At 35.1% G+C, this 12,138-nt stretch overlaps 1 protein-coding gene across 9 annotated transcripts in view; it reads left to right on the forward strand.

Moving 5' to 3' along the window:
- The window catches only part of SNTG1 (syntrophin gamma 1), a 211,096-nt gene that overhangs the window by 72,510 nt on the left and 126,448 nt on the right, over positions 1-12,138 (forward strand). For 7 of the 9 annotated variants that reach the window (XM_087931227.1, XM_087931233.1, XM_087931232.1 and 4 more), the window contains one exon: positions 1,851-1,920. The exons of the other annotated variants lie outside the window; for them this stretch is intronic. The gene's annotated coding sequence lies outside the window, so the exon portion shown is untranslated. The remainder of the gene's footprint in view (positions 1-1,850; positions 1,921-12,138) is intronic. 9 annotated transcript variants of the gene reach the window in all.

Raw genomic sequence — 12,138 nt, forward strand, 5'->3', positions numbered from 1 at the left:
CATGATTTATGGAGAAATGGCAGGGATAGGTGAATTGAGAAATTTTGAGTCAAAATTTGATTCAGAAATCACACCTGTTTTGCTTAATGCAAGTAAGCCAAAATCATATAAGGCAGAGGTCTCCAAACCTGGCAACTTTAGGACTTGCGGACTTCAATTCCCACAATTCTCCAGCCAGCATAACTGGGAGTTATGCTGGCACCCCTGATATAAGGTTATGTTTTATGTGATATGGGAAGGTTGTGGACATGACATGGCTATAAAAGGATAAGGATAAAAAATAAAGTTATCCCTATTAAATCCAAGGTGAACTGTGAAACACATTCAGTGGAAACTAAATAAACTGTAGCTTAGGATATGCTTAGGTATCTCACTAAGCTATGGTTGGTTTTAGTTGTAGTATTTAAAAAAAACATGGCTCCTCAATACTCTAAGCCAATGCCAAACAAACCACTTGAGATTTGGTACAATTGTGATCTGAATCTTACTTTGGATCAAAATTCTATTTTGAAGCTAGAGTAACTTTTGTTTCAAGATGAGAGGTCATTAATTAGTGATTGTCCATTTTACGAAGAGTGATTCAGTTATATAATCCATGCAACACATTTAATCAGAAAATCAAGTTCTAAAACTTCAATTAGCAATAAAATTGAATCATGCTGTGTATATTTCCTGAGAGCTACTAGAATATATGCTATTTTGTCCCAAGTTTATCTTCAGAACTTAATAAAGATCAGTCTGAATCTAAGTGAATAAAAGCCTCAAAATACGTAACTCAGAATAATTTTAAAGAAATAATAAATTAATTCATTTAATAAATTCTTCATTCTTCCTTCCTTTTTCTTGCATATTAATGCAATAACAATGTAAGGTAAAAATAAATTTACCTTATTTTGACTAAATGTAAAATAAGTAATCTGAAACATATTCAAATGGTAAGAAATTTTCTATTTGCCAAGTTTACAGAAATGTATATTTTACAAAAGTGGTTTGTCATAGGCTCACAAACAAACACATTTTTGGTGGAAAAAAATTGGAGACTGTCAAAACTTTGTCAAAATGGTATGCAGTTGGGGAATACTGTTTCATTTGAATTAGTCTAATGTTGATGTTATGAGCTCTGTGTACGTTTTAAAGTTATTTTTCTATTAGTTAACTTTTTTGTGTGTAGTATCTAATTTTGAGAATAAATAGACTTCCTCATTACTTTTCTAAACATCCAATTAAACTCCAATAAAAATGTTTTTTTTCCTAGGAAACTATAGAATATATCATTTTTCTGATACACAGTCTTCATTCCATCACTATTTCTGTCACAAAACCATAAATGACATTGTGTGACATTCTCATATGTGTTTATGACCAGATTCATTGCTTCAATCCAAAAGGATTGGTTAAAAAATAATTAAAGTGGACCAACTGGTTTTTTATTTAGAATACAATTATGGGGAAAAATGGAATATTGTATAAAATTTGATAATATCCTATAAATAGCCTGTTTTGTTTGTGTAAAAATAGAGTATGTAATTGGTTTGAATTTGTTTATAGCTCTGTGTGATTCCAGTAATTTTAGTTTCTTTATATTTAGTTTATTTATAAAGCAATAGTTAGATTTATGGATTATCATGTATGAGAATGAGAGGGCGATAAATTTGGTATCTAAATAGTTATTCCTCAAATATTAGCACTCAATTGTTTAACAATTGAGATACATGAAATAAGTATAGACTGATACAGTGGTGGGCTGCTGCCAGTTCACACCGGTTCTAGCGAACCAGTACAAACGACGATCAGTTGGCCCCACCCACCTACCCTTGCCTTATGCTGTCTTACATTTTCTTCTTTTGCAGCTCAGCTGATTAGCACGGCAAAGTGGATTACTGCGCCTCAGCTGTTCTACTCACTGAGGAAGGCTAGAAGGTGAGCTGGAGAGGTTCAAAGTGGTGTTTATTGAATGCTCTGCATGCGCAAAGCCCCCACGTGCACATGAAGCATCCGTTCACAGAATTGGTTGTTAAACCAGTTGTAGGCCACCACTGAACTGGTACAGTGTATTAAAATAAAAATTAGACAATGCAGGAATGCAGACAATTACCTTTTGTGCAGCTCAGGCATTGTTGGTGTTACAAGTACAGGTTAGTTTCAAATATTGTCTTTATTGAACCAACAATATGCAATTCAATCAGTGAGCTTCAGGAGGAGACTGAAAATGTCCAGATACTCATATATTTGGATGCAAAGGTTTTGTTTTAACTGACATTGGATTTTTATATCTTTTCATTAGGGACCCTAAAGTGGGAATGAGTTTGTTTTCATTTACTTGGTTTTAAAAAAACAGAAGTTTCAGTAATGTAACAAGTATTGTGAGAGGAGGCAGCTGCTAACTAATTATTTTTATACATTTATTTTGCTTATGTTACTGAGATGGAAGATACAATAATGCTTTTGGAGAAACACTATGATATTTTTGTATTCAGTGACAGAATCCTGAATAAATGAATTAATAATCATACTCAATATGGCATTTCTTCTGTATGAATTTTGACTTTTCAATTAGTTGCTTATTGTAAATGCCATAAGATTTAAAAGTAGAGCAATTATTCAAGGGGAAAAGAGTGGTGGTGGGAGACACACATGCAAATCTTATGTAAGCCTGTTTGGTTTGCTAGCTAATTCTTGTGTTTATTGAGATTAAAATTTCTAACTAGTTTGGTGCAGCATGAATAGAACAACCTTAGATTGCATCAGGACTACTTCTGATTCAATAAATATTAATAAAAGGATACGCAAACTAGAATCCCTTCTGACAAATTTTGTGGTCTCTCTTGGAACAGAAAATTAAATGGAAGATTTATGGATGAACCCATGTGACATTTGAGCCTCTAGGGCAAGTGCCAATTGTACTGTGTGTTCTGTAATTGAAAGCATAGACAAAATCTCTGTGAATGAAAAAAAAAGTAATGGTGTTCTTTAGAGAAAAAACTGCCTTCACAAAAGTTGGAACAATCAGTCAGGATCCACATTTACATAAACTTTGAATCAATAATAATTTTTACATAGTATTATTAATGCTGAAGTAATGTAACCATTTATAACCAAGTTACAACTTTTTTTCTGTACAAATTTGGATTATTTCTGTTTAATCCAAAAAGAATTAAAAAAACTCTGTCATTTGTCCAGTTCAAAATGAGTCATAAATGTTGTAAAGTCAAAATAGATACATATTCTTCTGCTTTCTGTGCAGCTATAATAGTTTAATGTTTGGTTAGCACATGATGCCAACATGTGCTAATTTCTCCTGACAATATGATAGTTTGGTTTGAAATGTGCAAAACTGGGAATAAAAAGAAAATGCTCCTCACAATAAATTAGACACAAATTCAAAAGGCTTAATTGCAGCAGAAATGTACAAAATGTTTTCAGCATAAATAAATTGTATTACGCAAGCATAGAGATCAAAATATTCTTAGATTTTACCTGTGATTGGTCCTTCTTATGATCTGTTGCTCAATGACTGTTCATAGTTATGACCAGGGGTGGAATTCAAATTTTTTAACAATCGGTTCTGTGGGCATGGCTTAGTTGGTAGGCATGGCTTGATGGTCATGTGACCAGCTGGGCATGGCCAAATCAATGTCACTCACATCAAGGCATGCATCTCCTTGCCTGGTCTCTCATGACTGTGGGGATGCTGCAACAGTTGTAAGTGTGAAAACAGTCATAAGTCACTTTTTTCAGTGCATTGTAACTTTGAATGGTCACTCCACACAAGCAAAGTACCAGCAAATGAGGAAAAAAAACTCCAGAGAAGTTCCTGAGACAGGAAGTCTAGTCCTGTCAAGAATGTAATAAGAGTTAATGGAAAGGCAGTTTCTGTATAAGCAACATCAGAATGTTTCCTTCCTGTCTTCCTTACAGGATTAGGCCAGTAATTTCTTCTAACAACCGGTTCTCCAAACTGCTTTGAATGTTAACAACTGGTTCTAGCGAATAGGTGCAAACCTATAGAATTCCATCCCTGGTTATGACGGATTAGAAAACATTTGACCTGTTCTAGAAGTTATGACTGCTATACCACCATTGTGGTCATGTAATTGCATTTCTAGCACTTGGCAACTGGGTCGCACTTGTAACTGTTCTCAGAGTCCTGTGGTCACATGATTGTGTTTTGCAATGTTTTCTGCGTTTTTCAGCAAAAATGGTCAAAGCCCATCCATTAAATGAATTGGACTAGAATTTACAACTATGTGATTTGCTTAACAGATGTGTTAGGAATATAAGTCACCTAACAGGTATTTAAGTTAGAAATATATAAACCAGGATAAACATTTTAAAACTGTATCTTTAAGAAAATGCAAAACTGTAATTAGGTGTAGTTTCTCAAACAGCCATAAGATGGAGCCAGAAACCTGATTTGTCTTAGCCTTAGTCTCAGAAGAGAGTGTGAGTAAGTCTCTGTTTCCTTCTGTTGGAAAGTATTGCCATTCCTTCATTTCTTCTAATTGACTGATATTACTGGATTTGATGTAAGTTTGTTACTGAACTGTTTTTGACGCTGGAATTTGTTATTGGATTATCCCTGGATAAAAACTGACTGATTTACCTGTGAATGACTTTTGGACTGCTTATCTTGAACTTTGCTTAAACTTTCTGGAAGTAAAAACCTACATTTACTGTACAGTGTATCTGTGTGCTCCGTGTGTATTATTCCAACACTACTCTCTATATGTCTCCCTGTATGCGCTCATTCTCCTAACGGGGAATTACCTCAATAAAATGCAATGACTCATCAAAGTGAAGTCTAAACATTGTGATAAAAACTAGTCTGGTCATGTGATAACTTGCCTTATGACCGCAATGACTTATGACTAAAATTCTAGACTCAATTGTGGACATTAAGTCAAGGACTATCTGTCATTCAAAAAACTTTGAATAATTTTTATCACTTGCTCAGTGATTAAGAAACAGAACATTCAGAAATATATATCTTTATAAATAATATAATTAGGAAGTAGCCATCTTGCCATTCAGGATGTGTATTAGTTTATTTCATGGTTCAAGTTATAGGGATGGTCTTGATCCTTATAATAAATTGCTGAGGCTGTTTGGAGGTCCATGTCACCTCTCCCCAAAGCTCTCTAAATATTCACACTTTTTTCCCATCTCTTGCTTTGGGAGAGCTTGATTATTCCTGATTCCACTATCTTCCAGAAGTATCTATTTTCTCATCTAACTTTTAATATTTGTGGGTTAGAGAAATAAGGCAACTACATCCTGTGCTTTTCTGTGATCAAACAATGAAAATGCAAAAGTGAAATAATATTAATAATGCTATTTCATCGATATGTCACATAGGAGCACAATGCAGCTCTTTCTTTTTTAGGATATAAATCAATGTCAGAGAAAATAAACGAAATATTTATTTTGTTTAAAAATGAAAGAAAACAATAAAATGCAAATATTTGACATGGAAGATAAATATATGAGAAATTTGAAATTATAGTTATTGATCACAATAAATTCTAAATAAAAATATAATTTTATGAACACACAACTGAAATATAAATTAAGGTTGGATATCCAATACAACTTATTAAAAAAAAATGAGACTAGATTGTTATGTTAAAGGAAATTTAAGATCTGTGGACAAAACAATTGTATGCAAGTTACATAACCTTATATCACGATCAAAAAGTATTGAAGAGTATAAAATTTCTTTGAATTAAATTGAAAAGGATATTATAGAGGATCCTAAAACTATAACCTACAAGAAAGAGATAAGAATATTGGATTTACAAATGGAGTTGGAGGAGTATTTAAAAAACAACAGAAATATACAAATAAGACATCAAAAGAGTGATATGTATTACATTGAAATATAAAACATTTACTGGAGACATTACACTGAAATTTCAAATGGACTTTGTTAAAGAAGGCAAGAATTTTGAGAGAAGAGACAAAGATAGCAAAAGAAAGCAGAACTTGTGGTCATGTGGTCCTTGACTTATAACTGTAATTGGCCTGTAATTTTAGTTATAAGTCATGACAGTCATTGAAGGGATATGACTGTGCCTGATTTTGTGACTTTTTGAGGTAGTGTCAACTCGCAAAGCCTCCCTGACCCATTCTCTAGTTGCCATAGGCAAGGGGGGTGGGGAATTGACCCTTGCAGCTGCATCAAGGAACTTGCATTTCAGTCAAAACAAAGCACATTCCAGCCGGCAATGTCAAGGTCATCTCAATAGGAACCCACAGTGGCGAGTAAGAGCGACTTCTACAAACTGAAATTGCTTCATTGGGGAATGTGACTGATGACATATCTTGGGGGGAGGGGGAAACAGGGTAAGAGCCAGAGCGCTAATTAAGTGAGGTCAGAGTTGGCTCCACTTGGTCCATGCCAACATGAAGCTCCTAATAAATAACTGGATTTCTTTTGAAGCTTGGCCTGAGGCTCATATTAGGACATTGGTTAGAGCCCTGACAGCAAGCCAACTCTGACCTCACCTAATTCATGCTTTGGCTTTGACTTTTTCTGACAGATAATTGCTAAACAAATGCAGCAATCATAAAGTGAACACTGCAGTCAAGCAAGGCAGTCAGTTTCTGGGAAAAAAACATGTTAAATTGTGTTCATGTGACTGCAGGGTGCTGCAAGCAGCCGTAAATTTCGATCAGTTGTTGATCACCCAAAATGCAGTTGTGTGACCATGGGGATAGGGAGCAGACATAGGGAATTATGAATCCAGATGATAAATAGCTTTTTGTTGTATGTGATACCTTTGAACAGTTGCTCAAGACTAGTTGTAAACCAAGGACTATTTGTATTTTATTGTCATTTTTTGGGAAGGGGATCTTTGCATTTAATCCCCCCCCTTTTTTTTAATGTATTGTTGTATAATGTTTTTTAAATTCTTAATAAAAATGATTGGAAAAAAGACATTTTAGCACAAGGAAACGTTAAAGAGATTTGCCTGTTGTGCTCTATCACTTTACCCTTGAAATCTCAATGTTAAAGAAAGTCATGAAGTAATAGCATTCATCATTTAATTTGTTATCTCTTTGTCATACTTTATAAATATGTTTATAAAAGACATTTAACTTAAGAAGAAAGAAATATTGTGAAAAAAATTGTGAGATATCAAAAGATATCAAAAGATTCAGTGAAATACCTAAGACTCCATCTGTCTGGAAGTAACAAATATATTTCAAAACAATTACAACAAGTTATGGAAAGAAATAAAGCAATATATCAAAAGATAGAGAAATTTGAAACTTTCTTGGCTAGAACTTATTGCAATAATTAAAAATTAATATTTTACCCAGAATGAACTTTCTATTCCAAATGGCATTGATTCTAATTTTAGGCAAACCCCTGCAGGTTTGGCAAAGAATAATTAACAGATTCCTCTGGAAGAAAAATTTGGGAGTAAGTTTTAAAATTTGATATAATTCAAAGGAAAGAGGTAGACAAGCATTCCTCAATCTTCTAGGACTAATCAAGAACTATAGAACTCTAGTTTAATCTACAACTAATCTAGAACTAATCGAGCAAGCTGCCTGCCATAGATAATAGAATAATAGATTTAATAGAACGTAAATAATAGACAAAGCAGGTCCTTCTATTGTACTATAATGTAGTGCACTTCAGAAGTATCTATGGTACAAATAAACAGCAACAACAAAAGAATTTAGAAATACAGTACATATAAGAATAGAAAGCCTGTTACAAATGTGGAATATTTTAAAAGTACAAATAAATCAGGCGATTTGACCAGTAGCCTCAAACACTTTCTGCTTCAAGGGTAAATATAGTAACAATATTAATGATTGCATATGCTAATATTATATGTCCAGAATTCATAAAATAGATGTAAGACACAAAAATAACTGTACAATAAAGGAAAGAGTTTCCTGGCAGTTAACTGGAAAAAATTAAAACATGATCTCAAAAATCAATCTCAATTCTGGAAAGTTGATAGAATTTGAAAAGCAAGATCATTTACAAAACCAAGATAATTTTCTAGATCAGGAAGAATCTTGTGCCTTTTAGGGCACTGTGCTGGAAATAACCAGACATGAGACCATGTTTGTAGATTTAGGGATGAATGGGAATTACTCATTTGACTGCTCCATGGCAGTCAAACTGTACCAGAAAGGAAGTCATTGCATATAGGCAGCTGTACAGCAATCTGTGTTCATCCGTAAATCCAAAAACGGTATTTCCAGCACAGTGTCCTAAAAGGCTTCTTTCCCTTTGTATAGAATTGGGCTTGTCTCAACAGTTCATAGTCAACATGGTAGTTGTGAACCTGAACCTGTTGGTGGTAATTACATATTATCTTGGGATACAATGCAGAGGTGGTATTCAACAGGTTCTGACCAGTTCTGGAGAACTGGTAGAGGAAATTTGAGTACTTCAGAGAACCAGCAAATCCCACCTCTGACTGGAGATTTTACAGTATCCTTCCCCTGCCATGCCCACCAAGCCATGCCCACAGAACCGGTAGTAAAAAAATTTGAATCCCACCTCTGGTACAATGGGAATGTGATCTGGATATAGAGGACATTAACATGTATGACTCTCCCTGCTCACAGATCTCAGAGAACTCTTGCTTCCAGAACGTCTAGGAAATTCTAGATATCTGTCTAATAAGGTTGCTCAGATCAACTCTAAGCTACACTACAGCTGTGCAATATCATTGCAGGTGACTGATACATGGTCTTGCTTAGTTATCTGGGATCAAATTGATCTTCGTGGTTCCAAGGAAGTGGATAGGATCCTCTGGCTGTTTGGCTACCTGTGCTATAGATACATGTCCATGTTGATTGGTTGTGACAATGTGTAGTTGGGTCCAAGCGATGGTGGATTCATCCTTAAAATATGGGGTGATTCCCATTTACACTTGAGTTGCAGGCAATGTGTTGATAATAAGGATCCTTGGTGCTCTCTCAGCATGGTTATTTTCTTGCAGATGTCTCATTGCCCAAACTACATGCTATGCTAATGCATGCAGACTAGTGCTGATGATGTTACCTAGTTTAGATAATGAAAAGTCTGCGAGAAAACAACCAAACTCAGAAGAGCACATAGGACCCCACATTTCAACCCTGAGTTTCAAATATTACCCTTTATTGCGAATGTGGTGATAACTTGGCCTTAAACTTCTAATGTGTATGAGTCCATTGGGCTCTACTGTCTACTGTGTCCACTCCTGTTTAACATTCATATAAGGCCACTGGATGAGTGGTCAATATATTGATAATATCCCATTATACACGATCTTCTCATGCCAGTCAAGTTATATAATTGCACTGCTTTCTCAGATTCTGGAGGGTTTAACGGCTTGGATGAGAAACAGAGTCAGGCTAATCCCTAAGATAACTGAATGATTATTGATTTGGGAGTAGCTAAATTTGGCTCTGAAAAAGGTAGCACTCTGCCAGACAAAACTGATGTGGAATTATGGGTCCTGCTAGACTCTTCTGTTGTGCTACAGAAGTAGGGGGCATGCTTGCTTAAGACATCCTTTCATAATTCTATTTGGTGCATCATTTTCACCTGTTCCTGGAATAGGAGTTATTTATTGTCACTGTTGCTTTAAACCATCTTCCATTTAGACTATTACAACTTCTCTACATGTGTTGCTCCTGAAGACTACTGCAGCTGACCCATAATGCAATGATGTAGTTATACCTTAGTTCTCCCTGTAATGCATCTACTCCATTTGTTGCACCGTCTTCCAGTGCATTTCTAGATTCAATTCAAAATTTATGATATAAAAACTTGATACTTATGGCTAGGTAAGCATATTCTGGATCACTTCTTCAAAGAGTGTCATCTAACGGAACCTAGGAAATATGCCTCTTCTGCAGCAGTGCCTACAAAATAGCATATCTCTTACTATGGGTTTGTTTTATCTGATGATTGTTTTATTGCTTCTTAATAATTTCTTTGGATGTTTTATCCTTAGCCTACCTGGCTTCATGTGTTGATTGGGCAATCAGAAAATCCATATAAATAGAATAGTGGAAAATAAGATTCATTGCTCTAATTAAGAAAGATTAGCATTATATCATTAGATGAATTATTCAGTCTTTGGAGAGAAGGATATCGTGTAATAGGTAGCGGAAGGCCGTCAATATATCTTTTCAGCATTAAATCAACACTTAGGTTTGCCCAAAATATGTTGGTAGTTCATCTTTTATGCTCAAAATGTACATTTTAGAGACAAACATAAGGCTGCTTGACCATGTCAGTATGGAGGCAATTTGTTCTACTCTCTGGGAAAGAAACAGGGAAAAGTCATTTCATTGCAGTGAAGCCCAGATGGCCCAATTTATCTACCAATGTGGCTGTACTGAAAACTTACAGCTTGTAAGTAGTCACAGAAGTTTTAATTGAACTAAGCAGTTTTACTTGCTTAGAACCTCTTTCTAGCAGAAATGCAAATAGCCCAATTCAACAAAAAAATGCAGAATATACTCTTAGAAGATTTTTTTAAAAGATGCAATACTTTTCTGAAAATTTCTACCCTCTACCGAGTACGTTTCTCATATGTATGTTTCTGTTTATCCGCGTCTCCTTGGCTCATCTTTCTCTCTAACAGACAGGCTCTTATTATTCTTTTTGCTTTCTTAATTATCAAGACCTCACATTTGCAAAACAAGTCCTTTTTTCCTTCATTGGCAATAGCAATAGCACTTAGAGTTATCTACTGTTTCATAATTCTTGATGGTCCTCTCTAAGCAGTTTAGAAAGTCAGCATAATGCTACCAGCAATATGGGTCCTCGTTGTACTAATCTCAGAAGGATGGAGGGCTTGAGCCAGTCAGGATCTAACTCCTGTCAGTGGGCAGAATTAACCTGCAATACTGCCTACTGACCACTGAGCAACCACAGGTCTTATTAGTCGCTTTATAAAGAAGATGGGTAGCTAAATAAAATAAAATAAATAAATAAAATATTTGTGCCATGGTTTCCCAGCCACTTCTGAATTCAAAGTATTTCTGTTTCTTCTTTTTGGTTGCTTTATATTGCTTATGTCATACTTTAGTTTAATTAATTATTAATTAATTATTATATAATTAATGCCTTCCATATAATTTTGGTATAAAATATAGTATATACTTTTTCATAACTAATATTTTAGGAAATGCTTTGAATAACTGCTTTGTATAAAATGAAGTATTGTTTTTCAATGTGTTAATCCATTAGTATCATGGAAGATATAAAGCTCAAATTTCTTCTTGACTAATCTTGAGTAAAATGTGCAGGAAACAATTATATAATGAGGAAAAAAGTACATCAAACAAGAAAGATTAACTTACATTTTGGTTTGAGAGGAGAAAGGAGTTAGTCATATTTGACCATACTTATGGCAAAATCTTGATCTGATATTTTTATTCTGAGATGTTCTGTAGAACTGAAATAAAATAATTTATTTTTGTGGTATTCTGTAACACTAATTTGGTTTAGTGGTGAAGGTGTTGGATAAGAAGGGGAAGACCTGAGTTTCAGTCCTGGACTAACCATAGAAATCAGTTAGATGTCTTTGGCCCAATCACTTTCTGTCAATCCTAGGAAGAAAGCAGTGGAAAATCTGGCCTAGAAAAATACAGTGGACTTGTTCATTTCAGGATTCAAGTCTGATCTCAAGACAAAAAAAGGAGTGGGACTACAGCTATTCCCACCTCTCTTTTGTAAATTGTGACAAGTACCATGTTTCCCTGAAAATAAGACCTTGTCCTATATTTTTTTGCCGCAAAAAAAGGCACCAGGTCTTTTTTTTTTGTGGGGGAATGTCGTCCACTGACTCACTTGTGCATGTCGCCCCTGGCCTATTTTTTTTATTTTTTTTGCTATCAGAGGCATTCAGGAACTTCTTCATCTGGCAAGGCTTTCCTGAAGGCCCCTGCAGCTGATAACATCGATGTGGAGCTCTGTTATTTGCTACAGAGGCCTTTAGGAAAGCCTTGCCAGCTGCAGCAAAAGAAATGGGCCGAGATGTGTGAGACCTATCTGCAACTATCCGAAAGTAAGTAAGCAGCTCCACCCCACCCCATGCCCACCCTAGCTTAATTTTTACCTGTGCACCCTAGAGTGGGCAGGGTCTTAATTAGGGCTTATTTGGGGGCTAG

The sequence above is a fragment of the Pseudonaja textilis genome, chromosome 3, assembly GCF_049901715.1.
Source record: "Pseudonaja textilis isolate UNSWEBS1 chromosome 3, rPseTex1.2, whole genome shotgun sequence".
NCBI lineage: Eukaryota > Metazoa > Chordata > Lepidosauria > Squamata > Elapidae > Pseudonaja > Pseudonaja textilis.